Consider the following 25,822-nt stretch of genomic DNA (forward strand, 5'->3'; position numbering starts at 1 on the left):
TAGTTGTGTTTCACTGAGAGTGGCTCAGTAAGCACACAAACTCCTTTTGTTTATGAAGCTCCTGTTATTATTTAGTAAACTTGCTAGAGTTTGAATTAACAGTGAGAAGAAAACTGTGTGAGCGATTTCACTGCAGCACTGAAAACAATGATTACTTTCACCTAAGGCCTTCAATTAAAAGCCTCTTCCAGACATGCACCTCATTATGCAAATGTGCCGGTAATTTTATTTGTAGTTTTTGGTTCAAGTCACTTTTCTGCAGAAGTCAAGATGACAATCTAAGGAGGTCAAACATCCTGTTAGATCAATCTGTGGACATGTTGTTTATTATTACACACGGTTATACTTAGGTTCCCATCAATTTGCTCTCCTCAACAGAACAAACATTCAGATTACTCAAAATGCAGTCGCCGTGCTTAACTCTTTACTACCGTGTGATTTTTTTTTTTACAGCTAAAAGCTGATTAGATTTCATGCTGCACACAGTGTGAAATGTTTTCTGCTCAGCAACTGAGAGCATATTGGTTACCATGTTGAGGAGGTGGAGTTGCAGAGATCGGATATTAGCCTAATAGCTTACTCTGGCTGCTCTGTTTGTTCTTTAATGAAAAATAATCATCTTTTTTTTGGTGACGATTTTTGATGAATGTGTAATCCATTTCGTTTTCTGCGGCAAATTGAAATTTCTGCCTTCCTCACAGTCAAAGGCACCCAGCATTGTGTCGTTGAAGTGTTTTTAATGTGAACTAGAAGCAGCTGTCTGGGTGATATTAGGAGTAATATAATACAACCGTGCATCAGTGTACAGTAGACGGTCAGGCTAATATCAGTGAGGTCAAATTATAAACATTCATGTGGGATGACAGGAATTCATCATCTCCTGTCAATCCTTTGTGTGTTAATAGACAATATGAGTCCAACACGGGGCTGGCAGACTCCACCACTAACTAGAAGAACAAATAAATGAAAGGGTAATACGTTTTGTAAAGTGTCAGGGACTTCTTGTCCTCGTCCGTCCTCACTGTTGCATAAGGCAAAAAATTTAAAATCACCTGTTACCATCTTGGCTCTGTGATTCAGCCGATGTAGTCTAGAAGCCAGTTAGATGCACAGGGCATCAAAAACAAATTGCTTTATGGTTAGCATTGTAAAAAAGTAAACGTGGCAGTAGGGCTGCACGATTAATCGTTAGAAAATCGCGATCTCGATTCATACTTATGTGCGATCTCATTTCCAAATGACAACGATTTAAAAAAAAAAAAAAAAAAAAAAAGACGACGACGATTGTACCGCATTTTGATCCGGGACGTAATCTGCATGAAAACAAGCGCTCACTCTTCCTGCTCAACAAATGACAAGGGCGGAGCCTTATACCACGTGATACAGAAGCTGGCTGCTAAAATTAGCAGGGAAAAAACAACGGAGAGCACGTCAGGGATGACGAGAAAGTGACAGGAGAAAATCCGTCCCGGTCAACCACCCAAACATCAATAACGGGAACCTTATACAGCGCTTCCCTATACACGTCGAACTTCCGCAGGCACGGAGGCTATTACTTATCACCTGACCAAAGATATGGCTCCATCAACACTGTGCAAAACCAGGGATTTAGGAAAATGATCAACACCCTAGACAAACGCTACACAGTGCCGTCCCGCAACTATTTTTCTATTGTTGCACTACCTGCTCTATACACGCAGTGTCGAGCAACGGTGGAGACGCAATTTCAAGCAGTACAACATTTTGCGGCAACAACAAAATGTGAGATATTTGTTGTTTTTATGTTTATTCATTGTTTTTATGTTCAGTCTCAACTGTTACGAAGTTGATGTGCAGTTAATAAGCGCAATAAATATTTATATTGGAAAAGAAAATCGTGAGAGAATCGTGATCTCAATTCTAAGCAAAAAAATCGTGATTGATTTTATGCAAAATCGTGCAGCCCTACGTGGCAGCATCTTTGCTGAACTCAGCCATGTTTGACCTGAAAATGAGAACGGGACCAATAAATGTGGCAGACTCAAATCATTAGCTTTTCACACACCATTAGCAGCACATGTTTCATATTGTTATGTTTGGCTTGACTTGAAGCATTAGATGGCGTCTCAAGCTGTAGAAGAGTGTCGGCTGTGAGTCACAGCAATGCTGGCTGAAAAAGCAACGTGTAAGTGCATGTTTGGATAAAATCACTCTGGTTTGCCTTGCTTGAGGGTCATGGAAAAACAAGAACCTTTACTTTCACGCAGGTGTTTGCTGCTTTTAGTGCCTGCAGGTGAAAATGGGGTCAAAGTTTAAAAAAATGTTTAAATTATTTTTAAAGCTGTGAGCAAAAACATGATAATCACAACCTGCAACATCAGAGAGAACCACGTTCTCTTCTAACAGTACACCCTTTTTCAAATACCAGTTGCCAAACATTATGTGTGAATTGCTACTTTGTATGCATGCGTGTCTGCAGGAATACACAGACTTGTATTTGCAGAGGAGCAATAATCAGCTGCCACTCTAGAGACTCTCAGCTATGCTGATTTTAATGACCAAAGCATCCACCATATCTTAGCAACTAAGTCCAACTAAGTACGCAGCTTTGGTGAGAGCAGTGTAGCGGCACAACTTTGAAAATAAGAACAAAGGAACCACCCAGTCCTTTGCACCATTATCTTAAACAGATTAAAAAAGTAAAAAATTAAAAATTCTAAAATACACACAAGTATACATGGGTGGCACACCAAGACTGGATGTTTTTTTTATGTATTCAGGAGAGTCTTTGGATTAAAATTGCCTAAGCTTTGTTAATAAATGCATAAATGTTTTTGTTTTTACTTCTGTAACCATTTTGTCTTTTTAAATTCAACAATTTATATTGTTGAGATGATTTTATAGAATAACCTGGGCATAAATCAGATATCCACATTCACTTGTCTCTATCATGTGGCAGCTAATCAGCCAGTCCTCGGCTACCTTCTTACACCTGCATGAGCATAACCTCTGCACGTGAAGGACATGCATTTTATGGTGAACAGACATTTCTTCGAAAATGTCAAAAACACTCAAGTGGAGAAACATTGTTTTCATTTTTGAATGATTTTTTTTATAATGAACCTGTATTATATAACATTGTGCAGATGGATGACTGCAGTGTTATAGATTCCTGGTCAGAAACTTAATCCCTACAGTATTTCATGTCATAGCAGCACAAATTATGCTGTGTAATAGCTATGAGCTATTAGCTGAGGTTGAATGGTTTCCTACCATTGGTCCATGCTAATAAAATCTACTAATTAGCCTGCACAATGGCGGAAGGGGAGAAGTGCTCTCCGTTTGTGTCTGATGTGCGCAGAGAGACCAAGACCTAATTCTTTCCTTGTTAAAGACAGTCGTCCATCATTCTCCAAGGCAAAGCGAGCGATATTCTCTGACTCACCAAGCAGAAAAATCCTCCCGCTCACCTTCTCTCTCCCTCTGCCAGGATTTTACTCTCTTTGGCTGCCTCTCACTCTTTGGCCCTCAGGGAGCTGGCTTCTGACAGCATCACACAGAAAAAATAAAATTGAAAAGTCAAAGTGTATGTGAAATGTTTTGGTGCCTGTGCATCTTTGTCTTTGTCTGCTTGCCTTTCTCCCGTCCTCCATTGTTCTCTACCGCTCTCAGGATGCCGCCCTTTTTGTCTTTACCTCCGATTTCAATTTCACCCACGTTCTACTGTGAAGACAGTAAAGAGAGTGATGTTTCAGGTTATTTATTCCATTCATGCCTGCGTGGGTCTTTCTGATGGATTGTAGTACATGAATCTATTGGGAGGAAAAAAAAGGACGAAAAACAAAAAACCCTCATAAATAGTTGAGAGAGCTTCTAGCACCACTCCTGGCATGACTCATTTCGTTTATACTGCAGTGTTAGCAGAAACCGAACGTAAGTTCCAATAAATGGTGATAGTATTGAGTTCAAGTCTTTATATTTTAACCACTTCCACGCTACAATACTAGTCCGTGTCCCCGTTTTCAAAGGTTGCAGAGAGTGGACATTCATCGAAGAGGTCATCCGCCACTATCACTAAAGTGGATGCAGCATTTTGGTTGCTTCAAATTAAGTTGTGTTGGAGTTTTGAGATTTTAAAGCCGGTTAAGCAACACCAGTTCTTCCAGAGTCATTGTTATACAACTGTTGTTTACTCTCAATTTTCTTTTTAAATTATGCTGTTAAGTAAGTAAAAAGGTCGATATTTGCTGATGTGTTTTGATGTGTGTGACTTGGTGTTGAATCGAAGAAGACGTGAGGTATCCAGAGAGATGCATTTCTTTCATTTTTCCTCATGTTTGCAGGTTTGTCGCTAAATAATTGTAATTTGTACATTTTAGTCATATAAAAAATTAGGCTGGTGTTTATGCAGTTCATGAAAATGCTGCTGAATGGTATACTGCACAACTTTACTATCACTATTCCTTGCAGTATAGGAGTATGTTACTCAAAATATTTGCATTGAGTGATTGTGGATACAGGTTACGAACATATAGAAGTATTTTGGTTCGTTTTTCCCCTTTGTTTTTGTTGCTGTGGCAAGAAACAATCAGAAGAGCTCCACATGTCTGAATCGTTCAGAGGTTCATGATTTCGGATCTTAATTTTTAAATGTTCGTCTTTCGTAAACGTTACTGTAACTACAGGGGTCCAACAAAGAATGGCCACGCATCATACTGATGTCTTCGGAAATTTATTTCTGAAAACTGAAGAAACACAAAGTTTACAACATAAATGTTTGAGCTTATCAGTCTCTCATATCAGTGTCCATAAACAGTCTTGTGCAAGCAGAACAGAAAAAATGCACAATAATGGATATAACAAAAATGTCCTCTCATTACCAGTGTAGAACACGTATGCAACATTATACAAACAATATACATTACGTTATGAATACACCATCCAGATACTTTTAGTGTACTTCATGTAGCTAAATTTATGCACATAATAGAAAGTCTAAGTCCAGAGATATGGGATTCTAGACACAACAAAAATCTTAATGCCATGGTGACAAGTTCTCTGCATTTTAAAATAGCAGACTCATGTCTGTAACATTAAGTTAGGTTAATTTCAGAAACTGGAAACGGGGGATTTAGTAACTTCCAGGAGCCTCAACTGGAAACCTTACATTGACATAAAGACATAATCCCCATAAAACTGAAAAATGTAATTTTTATGCTTTGATTTGTTTGCAAAAAATTCTGTGAAATGCATAAATTTGTAAATGTAGGAGATATCAGCCAACTAGCTCCTGATGGCACCTTCCAAACTGCATTACAGACAGTAGACTGGTGTGAGCTATTATAATGCAATGATGATGTATGAAAGGTGAAGTGTAACTTTAGTGTTAATGTTTGTCAAGCTTTCTATCCCCCAGTCTTCAGTCTGGTTTTCTTACTTTAGTCCTCTGAGAAAACAAACTATCGTGCGTGACACAGCTGCACACAAACACGGGGGGAGAGATTTCTCAGAGTCCTCCTTTGGTCGTTTTGAGAGCTGATGTTATTTAATGTCCCTTCAGAGTCACTCTCAACATAGTTGCAATCGGGGGGCCAACTGAGAATTATCATCTCAGTGTCCTGACAGGTGCTGCTCGTGGCAGCAAAGCCGTCAACAGCGCGTCCCACAGAGAGCTGCGCGTCAGCCTTTGGGTTGGGTCGATTTCCTGAGGCGGGGACATATGCCGTTAGTACTTGAACTGTCATTCTCTTCACCTCCACACCAGTTTATGTGAGGCAGCTTGTATGTGTAGATATTGGCGTATTATTTTCCGATTAGGCTATTTCAGGTAACACGGATAATGTCATTTCCCCGGCCAGATCCCATCCTGTGATACCTGCGGGGAGTGTGTGCGGTTGGCAGTGTTGTTGTTTTAATCAGCACCCCTGTGTGCTTCCCCTGTAAAGCCGTCATTCGTTGAGTGATGGTCGGCACAGCTGTTACTGTTTATACCATTTAAATCCTGTGACAGGCAGGGGAGAGATTAGCAGCCTCTTACCTGTTGCTTTAATCAAAGGAATGATTACCGCATGGCTGGATGTTACTTAGGATAGCACCTACTAAAAATATACTCGTGTGTGCATGTGTGTGTCCGCACAGATGCACAGAAAGAAGAGATGTAGCGAGAAACATCTATTTTTTTGTTTGATATTGTGTATTCATGACTGAACTCTTTTAGCTGTGTTGCTTGTTGGAGTTTCCATGGTAGCACAATTGAGTTCCAGTTTGTTAGCTTTGTCTGCTAAAGTGTAAAATATCTGTGTCCACTCAGCAGCAGCATCGCTTATTTTCTTCTACTTATTATTATCCCTAGTAACAGCAGCAGTAGTATTTTACATGTTTCCTATGTCGGTTCATTCTTACTTCAATGGATGAAAGAGGGCTGGTGAAAAAGCAGGACCCAAGTCTTGTTAGCCTGTTCTCTTTATAGGGCTCTTACTAAATTACTTAGCAGAACATGAATATTGGTGTCCATGTGTCATGGCTTTTTTGATACACAGTGTATCTGCTGATGCTCTACCCTGGCTGAAGAGGCCTGTGAACAGCTCTTGTCCAGTGAGTCCACTTGACATGTGGAATATTTGATCTACATAAGCTGCAACTGTGGGAGAGGCCTATCTACATGAAGAGGGGGAGAGAGGGATCGGAGGCAGATGACTCAAAATAGATGGTGCCAGATCAATATCAAGCTCTGGATTAACTTCATTACATGGACCTGCTTTTTGCAAGGCCCAACTGATGCTGGGATTTTTTGGAGGTGATTTTTTGGTAGTAAAAATGTGTTGCACAAAACACAATTTTTGCACTTGTACTTCCATACATCACCACTGTAGATTTTAAGTCAAACAGTGAATAGGTGACTCAAGATAGGTGTTTCAGCTTTGATGTTGTTGTTGGGGCGATCGTGGCTCAAGAGTTGGGAGTTCGCCTTGTAATCGGAAGGTCGCCGGTTCGAGCCCTGGCTCGGACAGTCTTGGTTGTTGTGTCCTTGGGCAAGACACTTCACCTACCGCCTACTGGTGTTGGCCAGAAGGGCCGATGGCGCGATATGGCAGCCTCGCTTCTGTCAGTCTGCCCCAGGGCAGCTGTGTCTACAACTGTAGCTTGCCTCCACCAGTGTGTGAATGTGTGTGTGAATGGGTGCTTTGGGGTCCCTAGGGGGGACTAGTAAAAGCGCTATACAAATACAGGCCATTTACCATTTTTTGGTCGTATTTTGGTTTGTTTTTGGTTTACAAACATTTTTAATTAACAAGTTAGGAATTAATCAATCAATCAATCAAAAGTTGAATTGACGAGCAGTTTCGTGGCCAAGTCAAGCCTGCTCCCTCATTATTTCATGACAAATGATGCGGTCATAATATCTGAAGTTATAGTTTTTTACCATAATGTTAAAAACAGGGTGCTAAGAGACGTCAGTGCAAACCAAACAAGCAAACCTATGGGAGAAGTCGCATAAACATTAGGTGTGGTGCAAAAAGAATGAACGCACCGAGCAGCTCAGCAGCACCAAAAGGCCTGAAAAACCACAGAAGACAACTCGAGTGTGTGACGACAGAGTTCCATTGTTGAGAGAAACAGCTTTACAACATCTAACCAAGTCAACACTTTCAAGGATGTAGGCGTATCCCTGTCAAAGTCTACAATCAAGAGATACCTTTATGTAAATACAAAGCATGTACAATGTAAATACAGCAGGTTCATAAGGTTCAAACCACTGGTTATACTTGAAAACAGGAAGGTCGGATTATACGGCACGGTTTGGACAGATGAAACCAAGATTAACTTTCAGAATGATGGAAAAGGAAAAGTACGGAGAAGGGAACAAACATGATCTGAAGCTACTGTATCATCTGTCAGACATGATGGAGGTAATGTTATGGCATGGATATGTATAACTGCCAGTGGCATTAAGTCACTAGTGTTTATTGATGATGTGCACCAGGATGGATTGTGCTACACTCTCTCCTCAGATTCAGCCAAATGCTGCAAAATTAATCAGACAGCGCTTCACAGATGGATAGATAATGACCCAAAGCATACTGCTCAAGAGTTTAAATAAATAAAATATTCTTCAGTGGCAATGTCAGTCACCTCGTCTTGGCTCAGCATCTTTTCAGTTATTGTATGCAAACTGGATCAAGGTCTTTTTATTGAACAAAGAATTGCTTCCAACAACAATTACGGCAATATTAACAAACAGTCGTACCCCCCCCCCCCCCCCCATCCAGAACAGTGTAACTAAAACCCAGCCAGAGAGGAAAGAAGAGATCAAATAAAATAAAATTACAGATACAAAGTAAATAATAAAATAAATGAACAACAACAAGGGAAAAAACAACAACAAAAAAACAACAACAAAAAAAACCCCCACTCACACGCACATTAAGCGATAGTATCCGGACTTAATCTTTCAAATTAAGTAAGAAAAGGTTGCCATGTGTCATAAAACCTCCAAACCAAACCTTTTACAGTGTAGCGGATCTTTTCCAGCTGAGTACAGTACATGACATCCTTAACCCATTGCCCATATACAGGTGGAAGTGGCTCTTTCCATTTCAATAATATCATTCTACGGGCCAAAAGAGTGCAAAAGGCCAGAAGATCAGAGTGTGATTTGGAAAGACTGGCATCACAAGGCGTCACCCCAAAAATAGCTATAAACGGGCAGGGTGCAATTGGAACACCAAATATGTTGGACATGGTTTCAAATATGCTTTTCCAAAAGCTACCCAGTTTTGGACATGCCCAGAACATGTGAAATAGGGAACCGGGCTCTCGTTTGCACCGGTCACATGTGGGGTCAAAACCGTCTTTGATTTTGCTCAGTCTAGTTTTAGACCAATGGAGACGGTGAACCACTTTGAACTGAATCACCACATGCTTAAGGCAAATAGATGACGAAGGAATTCTATTGATTATCTTATGCCAAGTCTCATCTGCAATCCGTTGGCCAAGATCACTTCCCCATCGTTCCCTAAGTGATTGCAATGTGGACAGCCTAAAATTACTTAACAGCTCATAAACATCACTTATAACCCGCTTGGCATTTGGTTTAAAATCAAAAATATCATCCAAAAGGGATGGAGGTGGACAGGACGGAAAGCAGTCAGTATTAGAAGCAACAAAATTCCTGAGTTGTAGATACCTGAAAAAGTGTGACTGACGGATCTTGAACATAAAGCCTCATAATCTTAAAGGAGGAAATGTAGCATTTTGATATGTCTACTGGTTCTAGACTTCAGGCAGTCATTGACTGCAAAGGACCTCTATCCAAATATAAAAACAGTCCATATATTGACATTGTGTTAGTTTCTCTAATTAATTTGGACAACAACTGCAGTATGTTTAAAGCTGGAACTCACGAGAGGAACCTGTCACAAAATATATTTCTCATTGGGCTTTCAAAAATCTCCACATTAACAAGCAATCATAATCCCAGATGGAAATACAACCTTAAGAGCAGCAACTTTCCCTCACTTTACTTGTTGAAATCTAGCTTCTGCTGTCTACACTTATCTGGCAAAGTTTATCTTGCAAAGTGATTGTATAAAGAAACCATTACTGGCCTGTTCCTGTTCTAGCGATGTGATGGTGATGTGAGAGACGCGAGCAGAATCACCGTCACTCCTAAGTACAGGAAATGATGAGGAATTTTTCTTGTCTTCAGGCCTGAGGTACCAGATGCCTTGCCAAAAGAGGGATTATCTTCTCCTTTCCATCTATAGTTTGGTTCTTGTTTCACTCATCCCAATCTGTGTTTTACATTTACGTTTTAAGCTTTTAGCAGACTCTGTTTTATTTTCACTGACATACCTGCCTCTCAGAAGCTGCTGCAGAGCAGATGTGCAGGTGGTGCCGTTTGTCTAATTTGCCAGCTCATTTCCACCAATCTCTCTGACAGACGGGAAGCGCCTTCCATTAAAAGTTTATTTAGCAGAAGCCAGAGGAATGATTAAAATTCTGCACTTGCCAAATAGGATGAGGAACATTACTGGGGAGCTGGTGATTACACCCCAGTGTGTGCGTTGTGTATGTGTGAACAGGAACATGCTCGTGTACATCATTTTTTTCTGTCAGTGTCTTTCCTAAAGGCATCACAATCATCTGTAATATGACTATAAGTGTATGAGAGGAAGCTGAATAATGAAGTTAGCACGTATCTGCAAATTGGACTTAATTGCTTTTCTCTCCCCCTCCCGTTTGTTTTTTCCCCTCTCTTTCTAGAGTGGTCCACTGCTATCGTCCAGTGTTTCCCCTCCCCTCAGTTTTCTGTCTCCCTGTCTGTCAACCTGGTAAGTACTCTCAGATTCACCTCCCACATATACAATACAGAGGCTTTCAGTGTTTTTCATTCCTTTATGTAATCATCAGCTCCCTTGCTAGCTTGAACTACAAATTGGTTTAACCTTTGCAAAACAGAGCATCATTTCTGTAAAAAATGTACATATTTATGGTACATGACAGCGTGGTAGGTATACAGTATACATACTTATGTTGAGTACAGTTAGCAGTCATTTGTCTTTTCAATTCAGCAAAGTGTGTTAGACAGTGCAGGATTAGCCTAACAAGACAAGACTTAATGTTGTGAGTTAACTGAGCCAGAAATCTGTGTGAATAATGACTCAGTCAATGAAACATGAGGAAATTATGTGTCGGAATAGGGAAAAACATCAAGTTATTAAGTGATATTTCACACAGTTCTGCTAAAAAGTTTAACAGATTTTAAAGTGTCACAGATCAAAGAGGCATACACTCGGTAATTTTGAATTTAGCGTGTACACCAAAGAAAAACCAACACAGTGCAGCAGCAAACTGAAAAATCCAAATCCACAAATTTCCAGTTTACCATCATTTCCATCCAGGAAAACATAATTTCAACCACTGGATACATTTCAGAGGTTTTATTCTCTTTTTAATCCTTTTGACTAGAAGTGAGTGAAATTTATAACTTAAAACATCTTCAGAGCTTCTTTGTTTCAAGTAAAACTCGGACTCGGATGTTTAACATTCATCATGTGATAATTTATAGTCGTTTGATGAATTTCATTTAGCTCCTTTACTGTTAGCTCATCTCTCTCACGCTGTCAGATCCTGTCATCAATATTTTTCACAGGTTAACACAGTGAGACAGTAATTTACTGTTACCAGCAGTCACTTTAGAATCACCAGTTAACCTGACAAACGTGTCTTTGGACAAAGAAGCTTTTTGCTCTATTGACTAACTGTGCTGCCCAGCTATTTATTGTATTGGCCAACCCGTATAAATAATCTAACAATACTATTTTTTGCTCACACCTAACACCCCAAGCACATCCAACACTGCACCCACAGACACTTTTGTTTTGTTTTGCACAAATGAAAACCCACTGAATGCATCAGGGGGTATCTGGAGTTCAGTATCTTGCCTAAGAACATTTCAGCTCAGGGTTGAACCACTGACCTTCAGAATAGGAGGCAACCCACTCTAAATCCTGAGCCAGCATGAACAACAAACTTTCTGGGGGGCCATAGGAGAGAAATGGGTAACCAGTGAGGAGAGTTAGTGGTGCATCGACGAGATGTAACTGGAAAAAAAAGGATTACATGTACTACCATGCCTCAGACTCACTTAAAAAAACAAACTCCAGAGTTACAATGTTGACTTCCACATAGTTTAAAAATCATACATCTTTGACTAACATAAAAAAGGACAAGTTTCGTTTATCTGAATTATTATTGTTATTTTTGCCTTTGTTGATGGCCATATTGAAAATGGCTCCACATTTTCAGATAATTTTTTAAAAAATTAATTATAAAACTGTGTGTTTTTTTGCAAATACCAATTTTACTCAATTTTACTATTTGTGTCCATTTTAACAATTTCCCTGCAAGGTGAAGTTACCAGCTGTGCTAACAAAATATCAACTGGTTAATTGTTGAGTTAAATCAATAATCTTAAATGCTTTTGAATGCTTGTTATAATCTTAAATGTGTATGTGCTGATTCTGTTGCATTATAAAAGAAAGGCCTAAGTCTGAGTACACTCTGTGCCAAAGTAGACAGGAAGTGCAGGCTTTTGCAGATCGTGCTTGTGAAAGTTACTTTGAGGAGCTGTCTGGATGAGGTTATTTGAATAACCAGGTTATTCATTATTGTCTTTTATTCATTTATATCTTTTGATTAAGCTTTTAGTAGAGGTTCTTGATTAAAACATTTATTCAACATATTACAGATATAGTTTCAGTTAGGTTATTATGCACATGAGAATTGGCCTCTCTTCTCATAAGACAAAGTTCGTTTGAGGTCGAGCCACACACATACACACACACACCTGCACACACTGTAGGTAGGCGTATGTTCTAGGTGAGAGTTCAGATATATTTGCTTGCAACTGCATTTTTGTGCGTGCAGAATTGCTAGTTTGTTGCAGAGCATGGCCCGAGGTTTTGGAGAAGCGAGAGTCAGAAGATGGACAGGAAGCACCTGCCGTGGAGACGGAGACAATGTTCTTCTCAAACTGTGTTAAAAGTCATTGTGGTTTTGATTTGACGTATGCATATATTGTATCTGATGATGCATGAGGGGGCGTTAACCCTGATGAATCAAAAGCAATCTGAAGTGTCTTTTTGGGCGGAGATCTACAGCTGATGTTTTGCAGTGTACATCTCCCCACGCTGCGTGTGGTCATTAAAATCAATTGTTTGACCAAGCTCTTCTGGACCATGGTTGTTTTTACTCTCCTCCTCAATATTGAACCCTTAACAATACCTTCTGTTGCTTGACTGGGTGCTGCACTGTGGCTGCTCAATGCCCCTAAAACTTAGGGTGAAATCTTATCCTTACAGCTTTAAATCATTATAAGTGCTTTCACCGTATTTAAACATCAATATATGTTTAAATACGGTGAAAACATAATTACAGACTTTTAAATAAAGATAATGACTGCGTTAGTACTCACCCAAACATCGCAGTCATCAAGTTTGCAGATGATACCACCGTGGTGGGGCTCATCTCTGGGGGAGATGACACGGCGTACAGAGCTGAAGTTCAGAGGCTGTCAGATTGGTGTGTAGATAACAACCTGGACCTCAATACCACCAAGACAAAAGAACTGGTAGTTAACTTCAGAAGGAGGAAGTCTGAGCTGCAGCCTGTCAGCATCAATGGCGAGTGTGTAGAAAGGGTCTCCAGTTTCAAGTTTCTGGGAGTGCACATAGACACAGACCTCCAGTGGAGCTCTAACATCTCTGCGGTTTTAAAGAAGGCCCAACAGCGTCTCCACTTTCTGAGAATCCTCAGAAAAATGGACCTGAAGAAGGAGCTGCTGACCGTCTTCTACCGCTGCTCCATTGAAAGTGTGCTGACATATTGCATCGTGTGTGGTTCTCCAGCTGCACCACAGCACACAGAACGGCACTCCAGAGGGTCATCAATATGGCCCAAACATCCTCTTTCCTCCCTGAAGGACCTGTACAGCACTCGCTGTCTCAAGAGGGCACGCAGCATCCTACGGGACTGCACACACCCAGGACACCGGATGTTTAAGCTGCTGCCGTTTGGCAGGAGGTTCAGGCTGCTGAGGTCCTGAACAAATAGACTCAAGGACAGCTTTTACAACAGGGCAACAGCCCTGATCAATGCAAATAGCTGACCTGACTGGCTACCTCCCTGGACTTTTTTGGGGGGGAGGTAACAACGGTAAAAACAGTAACAATAATAATATTTATATTTATAGCAATGTGCAATAATAACAGTGTGCAATACAAATACACTTATTCTTCTTTTTTATTACTAAGTTATTATACTGTGTTGTGTTGTTTGTGTTGCGTTGTGATGTGTCGTATGGGGTCGTGTTGTGTTATATGTAGTGCCGACGTAGGACAGTTTTCCAATTTCATTGTACTATGTATGACTGTGCAATGACAAAGAGTTATCTTATCTTATCTCAATTAAAATTATGTCTTCAGTTGGGGTGGCAGAATAAACTAAGTCTTGTTATGCACTGATGGTGCAAGTATAGGACAAGCAAGTTGTAATAATCAGTAAAAATCCTCTTTGCATTCACCACCTGTTGAATCTGAATGTGGGAAGTGACTGGTATGAATACCAGCACTCACTTATAAGAATTTTTCTTCAAATGCATTGAATAGCAAGAAAAACACTCAGTGAACAGGCTGGTGATGTTTAGAAGAAGCTCCAGTGTATTTCTGCAGAAAATGAAAAAACATTTTCTTATTAGTTTTTATTGTAATATAAAGCGGGTAGTTCAGGGAGAGCTTTTTCAACGTACCCAAGAAAGCGTCGACAGGACAAGTTGCCTTCAATTTGTAATTCCCAGTTATCTCCTATCACCAGTTAAAGGGCTTGTTTACTAGAATTGAGGGACTCTGCGGATCTGTTTTTTATGACTGTGCTTATGTGTGTGGCTGGGGCTTTTAATGATAGGGGTAGATGGTCTGTGTTTAGAGATGTGTGTTCTCCGGTGTTACCTCAGGGGTTGGAAGGGTTGGGTGGGCTAGTGAGTCCCCATGTCTCTAAAAATACCCTCTGGGATCCCATTCAGAGGCTGAAATGCGCCTATTTGTGTGTGCATCTGCATGACGCCGCTGCAGCCAGGCAAGCTAGAGGCTATTACTGGCCAGCAGGGTTGCTAGGGAGACCAGTCATGTCAGAGAGGAGCAACATCTGTGGGCTATTTGTTTGTCGAGACAGGTTTTCCTTTTTCTGTCTCACGTCTTTCTCTCTCTTTTTCCCCCCCTGTCAGTCAGTGCCAGGGAAAGACTAATGCTGCATGTTTTCACGGTTCATGCAGAAGTCTCAGTCTCTCATCATTAGAGCTTTCACACATTTGTAAACAGCATTCTTGCATATTGAGCTGATTTAGAAGCTGGGCTTTCTTGGGAAATAGTTTAGCTGTCTCTGCTCAATCATGCTCACAGTAGGCCCTTGGGCTGTCAGTCAGGAGGGACTTGGGGGGGCTTTTTTTCACTGAGTTCACGCCAGTGGAAAGGTCAAATTCTGGGGAAGCATTTAACCCCTGCCCCTTCATGCTGCCTCTCTCCTCAGCTCCCCTCTCTATATGGACATGTTCTATTTCCACTGCTCCTTTCTCCTGGCTGCCTCCTCGGCAGCTCAGCGGGGCACAAATTCTCTTTTAATAGGTACATATTTGGGCAATAGGAGAAGTCCCATATTTGTGAGCAACCCACTCGCCCCCTCGCCCCCTCCCTCTATCCAGTTCTTGCCGTCTCAAGTCTTCAAAGCTTCTCTTCGTTGCACATGTTCTCTCTTGGTTATCCTTAATTTTTCTGTCCTGTAAGATGGAGCAGAGTAAAGGCAGTGGGTGGAGGGTGTGCATCTTTGGCAAACAGATGCGACAGGGCACTTCCCAAATTAAATTTGTTCTTTTGAGCATCCTTTAATTTGGAGCATTTTAATCCTGTTAAGGTCTCTAACTCAGCATGGTGTTGTTTTTGCAGGAGCACCACAAACTGGTTTCAATGTTTATCATGAATCCAAGATGCTTGAGTTTATCTGAGCACAAGGAAATCTTTTTCAAATAAAATTCAGATGCCGCTCAAGCACTTCCAGTAGTTCACCCAGAATATTATCTACGTATGTGTATCCTCAGTAATCCTGACCATATTTGGGGAAACCTGGTCTTGAAGGGCCCTCTGCATTCTGTGTGTAACAGGGCAGAGCGAACCTCTGACCTCCTAATCCGGTCTAAACGAGACCGTCACACACACACACACATGCAGCACAGTTGAGCAGTGACTTTGTGACGTAACAGTCATTTTTGGAATAATATGGTATTTTCACTCTGCAAAGGCCAGTTACCTAACATTCATCCCCAAATTAACAGGCTCCTACCTCCATCACCTCAGAGTGATACAGCAATCCATTTACGCCAAGATAAGACTAAGCTGCAAGTTTCATTCTGATTGTGTCCCCAAATGCCTCTAGTTGAATTAGAATATGCATATCATCCCCAAAAGTACCTCCTCAGCGATAACTAATTCAATTAGAGGCTGACACTGCTCTATATTAATGTGAACCTAATGCTTGTGTTGAGACAAAAGCATTAGGAGTGTTACTTCCAGCAGCACATTGCATGAAAGGCAGTCATTAGAACTATGGCATTTTAATTACATGTTAAATATTTTGTCTATGCTTCTACATTAATGCCTTTTTAAAATTAAATGCACAGTCTTCTCTCTTTAATGCCAGTGTTCCGGTCATATTTCTATTATTAACCAGACACGGATACCATCTCCTCAGCATCACCTCTTGAAAGATGGTCTTTTCCATATTCCATTTGGGGGCTTCAGCTTCACATATTCATCACTCTGCAAAGACAGAGTGAGGATTTCTAGTTATATTTTAGGACTCTATTTTCGCCTTAGCACTTTTCCTTTGCAGAGCTTCTTGAAAACATCACCGAAATATGGATCGTCAAAGTAATGTGAACGTCTTTTGTAATTTGTCTGCTTCTGTTAACTTCCTTATTAAATTTCTGTCTTTGGATTAAGTGTGCTAATGTGTCAGCCAGGCCCTTGACCTCACCGCATTCAGGGGACTCCCTGACACACAAACACACATACATGCACACACAGACAAACAAACAGTACTCTAAATGTCTGCGATAAAGATTCTTGATAACCCGGGGACAACCCTCGCCCTTCTCTCAATTCCTTCCTTCCCTCCCTCCTGCTCGTCTTTATTTCCCTTTGAGAGGCCTCCGTGTTCCTTCAATGAGGGTAGTCATGGGCCCTGAGGTCAACAGACTCTAGCACTCTTTTTGTCACACACACACAAACATACTGATATCCACACTTTGGCAAAGGCTTTGGGCTGTCATTTACGAGGTGGATGCTAAGTCTAGTAGGATGTGTTCATTTTTCATGTAACTCAGTTTGGAAGAGAGTTAATATGATGGCTATATATATAGAACTTTATCAGTCTGCTTTGAGTATGGAATAACGCTGGAAAGTGAAGTTACTCATTGAAAGTGAGGGAGATCCTACTGCTTGTATTTGTTGTGGGAAAGTGTGGTTGTTATTATGTGTATGTGTCTGTGTGTGCGTGCATGTGCTCTTGTAGTTGTAGTGAGTGTGTGTGACTGAAAGACAGCCAGTTTCCATCACAGGCTGAAGTTTGATTATGTAACCAGGGACTGAGAAGCATGAGTGAGCAGGGTGATCCTCAACTATAAAAGGCAAAGAAGATGGGTAGAAGAGGGTCATTTGGTGTGGAAAATACATTCTTCCCTTCAACAGTGTAATACTTCTTTAGCTACAGTCCCAGAGAAACAAATGTTGATTACAGTTTTTTATATGCACTGCCCAAGAGAACCCTATATCAGGAATTTGACATTGGAGAGTTCATTTATTCTCCCGTTTGTGTGCAGTCTCAGTGGCCCCCACCAGTTTGTTTGTTTTTGTTTTTTTAGAAAGGTTGGGCTCACATTGGAATTAGAGAAAAACAACTAGGAGTGGGAATCAAAGTGTAACTCACAGAACAGTACTAAAATGATAATGACGGGCATATTATACTTATTATAGAATGCCAGAATGTAGGGCTGCGCGATATGACCAAAATCTCATATCCCGATATAAGACATCTATCATCCCGATAACGATACAAATCACAAGAAATTAAAATTTTCTGTAAATTCCGTGAATCTCGGGCAGCTCGACTTGCATGAAGTGTTTTCAGCTGCGCGTCGTGTACCTGGAGTTATGACATTTAGCCGATGCATGAAGCTATACATTTTTAGACATAAGTTGTAAAGGCCGCTGTTTTCTTTGTGAATATTTATTACACAGCATGCTGCGGGGAAAAGCCTGTTCTAACGTTTGAGTCTATTTTAACGCCTCTTTTTTGCTTCTCATCCGTGAACACTGCATACTCTTTCACGGGATTTAGTTTATTTTGAAAAGTCTCAACAGGATCTTGAGCTTTATTGTGAAAGGTTAATATGCAAAACAAACAAGCGGACGGTGGAGCCACGCCATTGTTTTACCGTCGTGGTTGCTAACGGCAACGCGTAAAAAGAGTCGCTTGTCTATCCGTAGCGTGGTCATATTAAATATAAGAGAAAGAGAGAACTTTAACAAATTAATATAACCACCACAATGACCATCAAAACGATGAAAAAATATTGCCGTAAACATTATATTTTGCCACACTACGAAACAAACGATAGCGTAAAATGAAACAATAGACGTTTTTGTATCGTCACCCGATATATATGGTTATATCGATCAGCCCTACCAGAATGTATTGAAAATATACTAGAGGCATCAATGTTTTTCTCAGCCTAGTAAGAATAAATGTATGTTACTAGTAACAATAAGTCTATGTTACTAGTTATTACAACAGTCAGTGTTTATGACCCTAAATTTCCTAAAATTGACAATAGTTTTCACTATCACCATCCAGTTCAGTTTCATTTATATAGAACCAAATGACAACAAAAAATGCTTCAAAGTGTTTATATTGTAAGCTAAAGAGAATAATGGAGAGAAAACTAATGACCAAACAACCCCCTATGATCAAACACTTTGCAACAATGGGAAGGAAAAACTCGCTTTTAACAGGAAGAAGTCTCCAGCAGATCCAACTCAGGAGGGGCCGCCCCCTGCTGTAACTGGTTTTGGTTGACAGGAGAACTACACTCAGTATTTTAGTACACACACTGAAAGCCACTGTATAGTTTCTCCATAGCTCATTGTGATAACACTGTTATCACTGAGCTACCTTGGTCGCAAACACAGTCCACTGATTGCTTGTACCACAGGAGCCGTGTGTCAGTTCTATATCTTATTCGAGAGCATCCTGTATCTGTGGCTGTAATTTAGTGGCAGCGTGCAACAGTTCTCGACTTTAATGATGAGTCAGGGGACGAAAACAAACCTCTTCATTTTCAAGAAATCCATCTGTGGTTTATTTAAAATGTGCAATCCACTTATGTTTAATGAAGTATGTACGAAGCCTGTAATGCGTTAAAGAGAGGCCATTTGTTCGTTATTTCTCTGTATGTTATTAAAGAAAGGAGGAAGAGCTTTTTTCTTCTTTTTTTTCTTTTGAATGCACAGTTTATCCAACACAGTCTGGATACTTTAAAGTGAGTTAACCTGTGCGATAACAGTGTCTTCTAAAGGGTCTTTTAAACAGTACTTTCCTGTTAGCAATTCTTCAGGCTAAGAGGACTAAGTGGGTTTAAAAAAACAAACTTAAACACTCATGCGGCGACAGACACATTGACACTACTTACTGAAAAAGTCAAACAAGCCTAGTCAAACACAGGCACACACACACACGAAGTCACGCACGCAGGTGGTGATGCAGCAGAAGCCTCAGTTAGCACTCACCCATTGAGCAAAGAGGAATCCAAATGTGGATCAATTGAAATGAGTAAAAAGGGAATTTCACTTGTGATTAGCGGCAGGTTGCACCATTCAGTTTTCCATTCACTCCTTTACTCACTCTTTCATCAGCCGTTGATTCTCCTTGCTCCCTGCATGCCAGGCTTTGTGCAGAGCTGCACTTGGACATGCTAAGGTTTGATAGCCTGTGAAATCAGAGATCTTACACATTTTATACACAAGCTAGACAAGCGCACCGCATCTCACTCTTTTTTTGTAGTAGCACAGTTCCTTAGTAAACACTGCCCCCTCCGTATCACCGATTGTTAAGGAAATGTAAAAGCGCACACAGGCTTATTAACATTTCACTCCTACAAGCTGCTTGCTCAAAGAAAAGAGGTCTTGTTGGTGTAATAAAACCACAAGCTCCTTTCAGGTCTCTCATTGAATTAAAGACTGCTTCTATCCAGTGTAAACAGTCGCACTTGTATGATATTGCCCTGCTCCTCACGGCGTGAGCACATCATGCCTGACGCGTGCAGAAAACTCTGAGCAAACATGAGCACGAATCAATCTGATGGTCCTCATGGTAATGCGATTAAACAAACCTACCACCACCAAAATATTGCCTGGCTGTGGTATTGAGTGAACGTTACAGACTTCATCTCTAACACAGATGCCTCATAGCAGCAGCCTGTTGCAGTTTGTTCGCAGTGTTTGAATAATGCTCTTCTTTTTCTGTGTGCTCTGGTTGGTGATTGGCCACCATAACGCAGATGTTTTTTTTTTTGTTTATTTGTTATGATCAAGCCAATTTAGCTGAGTCATTTTTCTTGCTCTTTTATTCTATTTTTATATAAACCACACGACAAAGATGTTTAGGGTGGCTGATGTTTAAAAATGCTTCCCTTTTTTTAGATCCTGATGACCACCTTTTCATACTATGCAAGGCTTCCTCCCTTTTTACTCTTTATATGTATTTAATATGCGTACACTCTATTTTCTTGTTCTAGTACAAGTACAGCAGCAATATGATATTTTTGTATTTTTCTGCATACATTTGTGTATTATCCAGCAAATGTGGTGCAAATGCTTCAAGGTAAAATGAAATGGGATTTTCACGCAGTGAAAGGAAAGGCATGCATTTCTTATTGTGAATTGAATCTGACCAGTGGCTCTGTGGGTACTGTTACTAAATGATGTGCTCCAAACACCCGGCTGCTGTAAAATAATTGCCAGACCTCAGTGTTTGTGCACACCTCACACTCGTCGGCTGTATTGAAACATGTAGAGGTAGCCTTGAACACGAGGCACGGGAATTGCTGTCAGTATTCTTCATCTTCAGTAACAGAATACTTTAACTTGTTTGCAGCATGTTGTACACACATATATAATTTGGTGAAGACTCATATTCCAAAGACTACAAAAGCATCATCAGAACATGTGACATTTGACTGCTGCCCCTTCCTGTGTTTGCATTGTGCTCTGTGTGATGAGCTAAACAAACCCTGTTTGTGTTGACTCAGAGCTAACAGAGAGAATAAATAGATGGAAAAGTGTCAGAGTTGTGAATGTTTGAGTGACTGTAATGCGTTTTCATTATATTATTGGATTACATATTATCATTGCAGTATTGCAATCAATACTGTATGCTTTCCTGTACTTAAAAAACATTAACAAGACTTAGCAAGTTGATTATATTGTCCTGAGAATGCGAAGCCTATTGTGCTGTTACAAGGATGCTTTTTGTGTTATAGTGTTTGGAAGTGATTGTCAGTCCTATTAAACTGACGAAGGTTCACTCTGGCTTTTGGTAATACTGGGAATTGAGCGAAATGTGCAGGAAGAAAATTGTTCTCAGTCTCAGGGGATTTGTTTTCCAGTGAGTCAGTCCAGGTGAGTGGTTAGATATGTGTGTCCTAAGATGGGTTCAGCCTCAAGGGCAGTGATGACCCTAATAGTGAAAGAGGAAAATTGATGGTATTGTTAAAGGAGAGGCAGCGAAAGATGGCTGCAGACACCACTGAGGAGTAGCTGTTCTTGTTTTGCTCTTGCAGTGTGGTGTCTGCATGGTGATAACAAGTCTTGCAGATGTCTGCACGGACCCTGACATTCACCCTCTAATGATGGAATTTACATTAGATTTTTGTGGCCTTCTCTATGTAGGCTTCCTGTATGTGTTTATTTTTTCCCAATCAAAGTAACAGTAGGGTGTACTGCCAGATCCAAAATGCTTCCAAGACTGTGCAAAAAAGCATGCATGCCATCATTTTCAGTCTCAAAGCTGCAAGACAACATAAATATGCTCGATGAATACATAAGAGGACATGATGTCACTCTGTGATATTTACTGTATAGATTAGAGACCAGGATGCCACAGCGAGTCCATAATAGAACTGTATGCACGAATGCAGATTTGTACATAGGCCAAGCTTTGGAAAAATACAAACCATATTCCACTATCATGCCAGACGTCAGTGTTACAGTGTTTGACTTTGACTTGGACACCAAGCGAACAGCGTGGGTGTGGAATGGAAGCAGAAATTGAAATATACGTTACAGTGTTTGCATTCTCGTTATGTACACAGAGCTTAGCTGCTTTAAGTTTAAACAAATTTCATTCTCCTGACACGCCCGAGTTCCAAAAGTCTTAGGCAACTGAACATATTATAATTCAAGTGTGCACATTGGATCTTGTGGTTTAAGTGATGCACAGCTCTTACTGTGAAAATTCCCTTTCAACAAACTTTTTCCCTGTATTAACAGTTTGGCTCTCAATTTGAAAGTGTCAAGCATCCATCCACTCGTCCAATTCAGCGTCATGGGTGGTCTGGAGTTTATTCTAGCTATCATAGGGTAAACGACAAGGTACACCCTGGATAAATGACCAGTGTTTTGCAGAGAACCAGACAACCATTCTCACTCACTTTCATCTCACATACTTAAAACAGGTCTGTATCATCAGGTCATCTAAACAGTGGGTGTGTACGCTATGTGTGCAGAAAATGAGAAATGAATTGAATTAAGGCTGTTTTTGTTATTGATTACTTTTTAATTACTTAAGCCTCCCTTGTTCTTATAGAACAGATGGTGATTTCCAGTCATGTGAAGCTGAGAAGCTGATGTTTTGCGCCTGTTACAGTAATATTTCTGACAAACACTCCCAAGCACCTGGTTTTCAATTCTGCTTTTTAAAAAATGTGATAACTACAACTTGAAGTGCATAACTGTGTTCTTGACCTTGACAGGCACACACACACTTGCCCAGCTGTTTCTACTTAGTTTTAATGAAATCTTTTCTCAGAACTGCGCGGCAATCTACATAACTCTTAAGCAACATCTGTGGTGGGATATATATTTTTTTCCCTGATAGCTGATACCTGAAAAGACGTCTGATAAGCAAAAGACTGCTTTCATTTAATCTGCACGTACCATTCCTTAAATAGACACCTTCCACTTGCTCTTTAATGTCATGGCAACAGGAGGAGGGCTCAGCATCTGGTAAACCAAAAACTGCCGTCCCTCAGTTCCACAGGCCCCGAAAGATATAAAGCCATATAAGGCACGCACAACACAGGTAGATACAGTATATCCTCTGAATCTGACAACCTTGATAATGACACGAGGAAACCATTCTTTTCTTCAGCTGGCAGCTAGAAAAGAAAACGATGACATGAAATAAGAAAATAAAAATCTGGAAACTGAAATACTTTTTGTCTGACATGAATGCAGTAAGACTGACAGTGAATCCTCACAACAGTATCAGCAAAAACATCAGATGATGTGTTGAAAGATCAAACACAACACAAACCTTTTATGTTTCCTCTTTCAGTTTCCTGCAGTTCAGCTAAGTTGTTGTTAAAGTTTTAGTCCTCAGTTGTTATTATTGGTTCTGTGATTATTGTTACAGCCACGACACATGCTGCTCTCTGTCTGTTGTTCACTCGTGTCCACTGGAGCATGTCCCCAGTCAACCCTTCCACCACTGGCTGACGGATGTAGCTGTAGCCTAATTTTAGTTTATGAGGTGTGGGACCGCTGGGTGTTACCCTAGCTGCCATTTTTGAAGAGGAGGCTGGGAACAGCGTTCCTCACGGGGCTCCTATCTATCGTAATTATCTCTCTGTCAGGGGTTGGATAGGGGGCTCGGACCTCACCGACTTCCGCTAGCTTCCCATAGCTCCTCACGTGCGCGCTCGCACTTCTAGAAGCTCAGAGGCCCAGCGTGCGCACTGGCGTGGCCTTATAGGACCTCAACTGCTGCACTGCTATTGGACAGATTTCATCCCGCTGAGGAAAATGTTATCTAATGCATACTGTTGAGTGTAGCGAGATCTAGGCTATCGCCAGACAGGAAAGCACAGTCCAATTAGTCCAAATTAGAGATGTGAAATGTCCTATATGAATGATTTTGAATCTGTTTTTACAGTGTATAACATTTCTGTGTTTCCCTTGATTGATGAGTAAACTTCTGTAGTAAACTCTACTTTTGGCCAACAGGTGGTGGAGGACTTGGTTTCATGATTGGCTCCTTTATTTGTAAATAAGTAGATGTATTGACCTGGATACTATACCTCTTTTAGCTGTGTGATATACAGCACAGCTGACCAAATTGACTTAATTTGCATAAATGAAAGTGCAGTAGCTTGTTTTTCAAAGTGTCTGGTGTTATCCACTGTCTCTGTTCGGCTATGGTGTCTTTTGCTGAACCTGGCAGCAGCAGTGAGTTTGGCTCTTTTTTTCTGAATCATTGTACTTTCAAAATGACAGCATTCAAACATCCCAGAAGCCGTGCATCATCTGCACTTGTCATGGCAGGGGTGGACTGTAGCCCACCCAGCCGGTAGTCTTCTGTAACCCCTGTTGATGATGTGTCTGATCTGCGTTCCCCACATCAAAAGCAGACACCCCCCCTCTGCTGTACTCACCACTCTGATCCCCCAGCCTCTGTCACTCACAGCTGTGTCACTGTTCTGTGTCTCTCTGCCCACCGCTGTTCTGTTTCATCTCTATGCTTCTCATGCCACTCTCTCCTCACCTCTCAGATCACATCTTTCTGCCTCTCAGTGGGTGTATATCAGGCTCTTACTTTTAGTGCGCTGATTTTATTATTTTATTTGTGCCTTTCACTTTCCCCTGTGCCTTCACATCTTTCACGCTGACTCTCTCTCCATATTTCTTTCCCCATTATCCTTCCTCACTTCCCCTATTTCTCATCTCATCCATCAGCATCCAGTTTCCACTTTGTGTATATGCGTTTAATTTTCTGTATAGTAGAAAATATTCTGTAGCACAGCAGGCTAAAAGATTGGCGGATGAAAATCAAATCTCCGCAGAGTATTCCCATAATGACTTAATACCGGCTGAGCTCTTAGGCTATACATAGTATGTCACGTTCTCAAGTGCACTTCTCCCTCTCACTTTTGCTTGACACATTTGAGCTTGACGTAGGTGGAGCCTATATTTGGGTGGTGTCATCAGCAATATTACAATTACCTCCTCCCCTCCCTGAGCTGGATGTCTTACGTGATGATGCACGTGCAGGTGTGTCACATGAATGAAGTATTTGGAGAGGAGTGCAGTGCCCATCCGTTTTGTTTCAGGGTCCTAGATAAAAGCAGGAGGAGGAAATTCCTTTCTCGCATACTTTTTATCTCTGTGATATGCTCAATTTGTGCTGCTCAGGCCCACCCATAGTCCCATTTATAGGATTAATTTATAACATTATGGTTGTTTTTGGAATCCAGAAGCGATGATAGTTGGACGTGAGGATGAGTTCTTTGTTATTAGCAAATAATAGCAAGCTTGGTTAGCAAGGTGACCCAGTAGGCTCTATGTACGTTATTGTGCAGATTTACATACGTGCTTATTTAACACATAAAAAAATGCATATATATATATATATATATATATATATATATATTATCTGAATCACATAGCTTGGATGGGCTGTTATTACAATTTAAAAACTCCATTTTATCAGGTAGGTCTATTAAAAATGTTCTAAATAGGTACCAACACTACACAGTTGATTCCAGTTAGCTGACGTGAAGCCTGGCTAAAGACGCCTGTGTTGGCAACCTGGACAGTCAAAGCAGCTGCAACCCCCCAAAAAACAACCTCAAATGGGTGAATTAAAAAACAGACAAACTCATTTTCTGTACAGCTGTTGTTGTTTTTTAACTCACTCTTTGAGATTGTCTCAAGTGGACAGTTAAGGTACTGCAGCTTTAGGCACTTTGCCATGGGCTTCATTTTTCAGCCCTGGAGGTTCCTGCTTGGTCCCACGCAGCGGTTGTCCTCTGTCATTTGCCCATATTCCTTTTGCTTGTTCTATTTACTCTTTATTTTACTCTTTATGGGCGATCGTGGCTCAAGAGTTGGGAGTTCGCCTTGTAATCGGAAGGTTGCCGGTTCGAGCCCCGGCTTGGACAGTCTCGGTCATTGTGTCC

The 25,822-nt window shown here is 40.7% G+C and overlaps 1 protein-coding gene and 1 long non-coding RNA gene across 3 annotated transcripts in view; one reads left to right on the forward strand and one right to left on the reverse strand.

The window, feature by feature from the left end:
- Positions 1–25,822, reverse strand: part of LOC146501351 (uncharacterized) — a 191,311-nt gene that overhangs the window by 40,612 nt on the left and 124,877 nt on the right. The window lies entirely within an intron of this gene.
- plcb4b (phospholipase C, beta 4b) overlaps positions 1–25,822 on the forward strand; it is a 74,329-nt gene that overhangs the window by 15,303 nt on the left and 33,204 nt on the right. For both annotated transcript variants that reach the window (XM_085133670.1, XM_085133672.1), the window contains exon 3: positions 10,246–10,313. The gene's annotated coding sequence lies outside the window, so the exon portion shown is untranslated. The remainder of the gene's footprint in view (positions 1–10,245; positions 10,314–25,822) is intronic.

Source organism: Neolamprologus multifasciatus, chromosome 15 (assembly GCF_963576455.1).
Source record: "Neolamprologus multifasciatus chromosome 15, fNeoMul1.2, whole genome shotgun sequence".
Classification (NCBI taxonomy): domain Eukaryota; kingdom Metazoa; phylum Chordata; class Actinopteri; order Cichliformes; family Cichlidae; genus Neolamprologus; species Neolamprologus multifasciatus.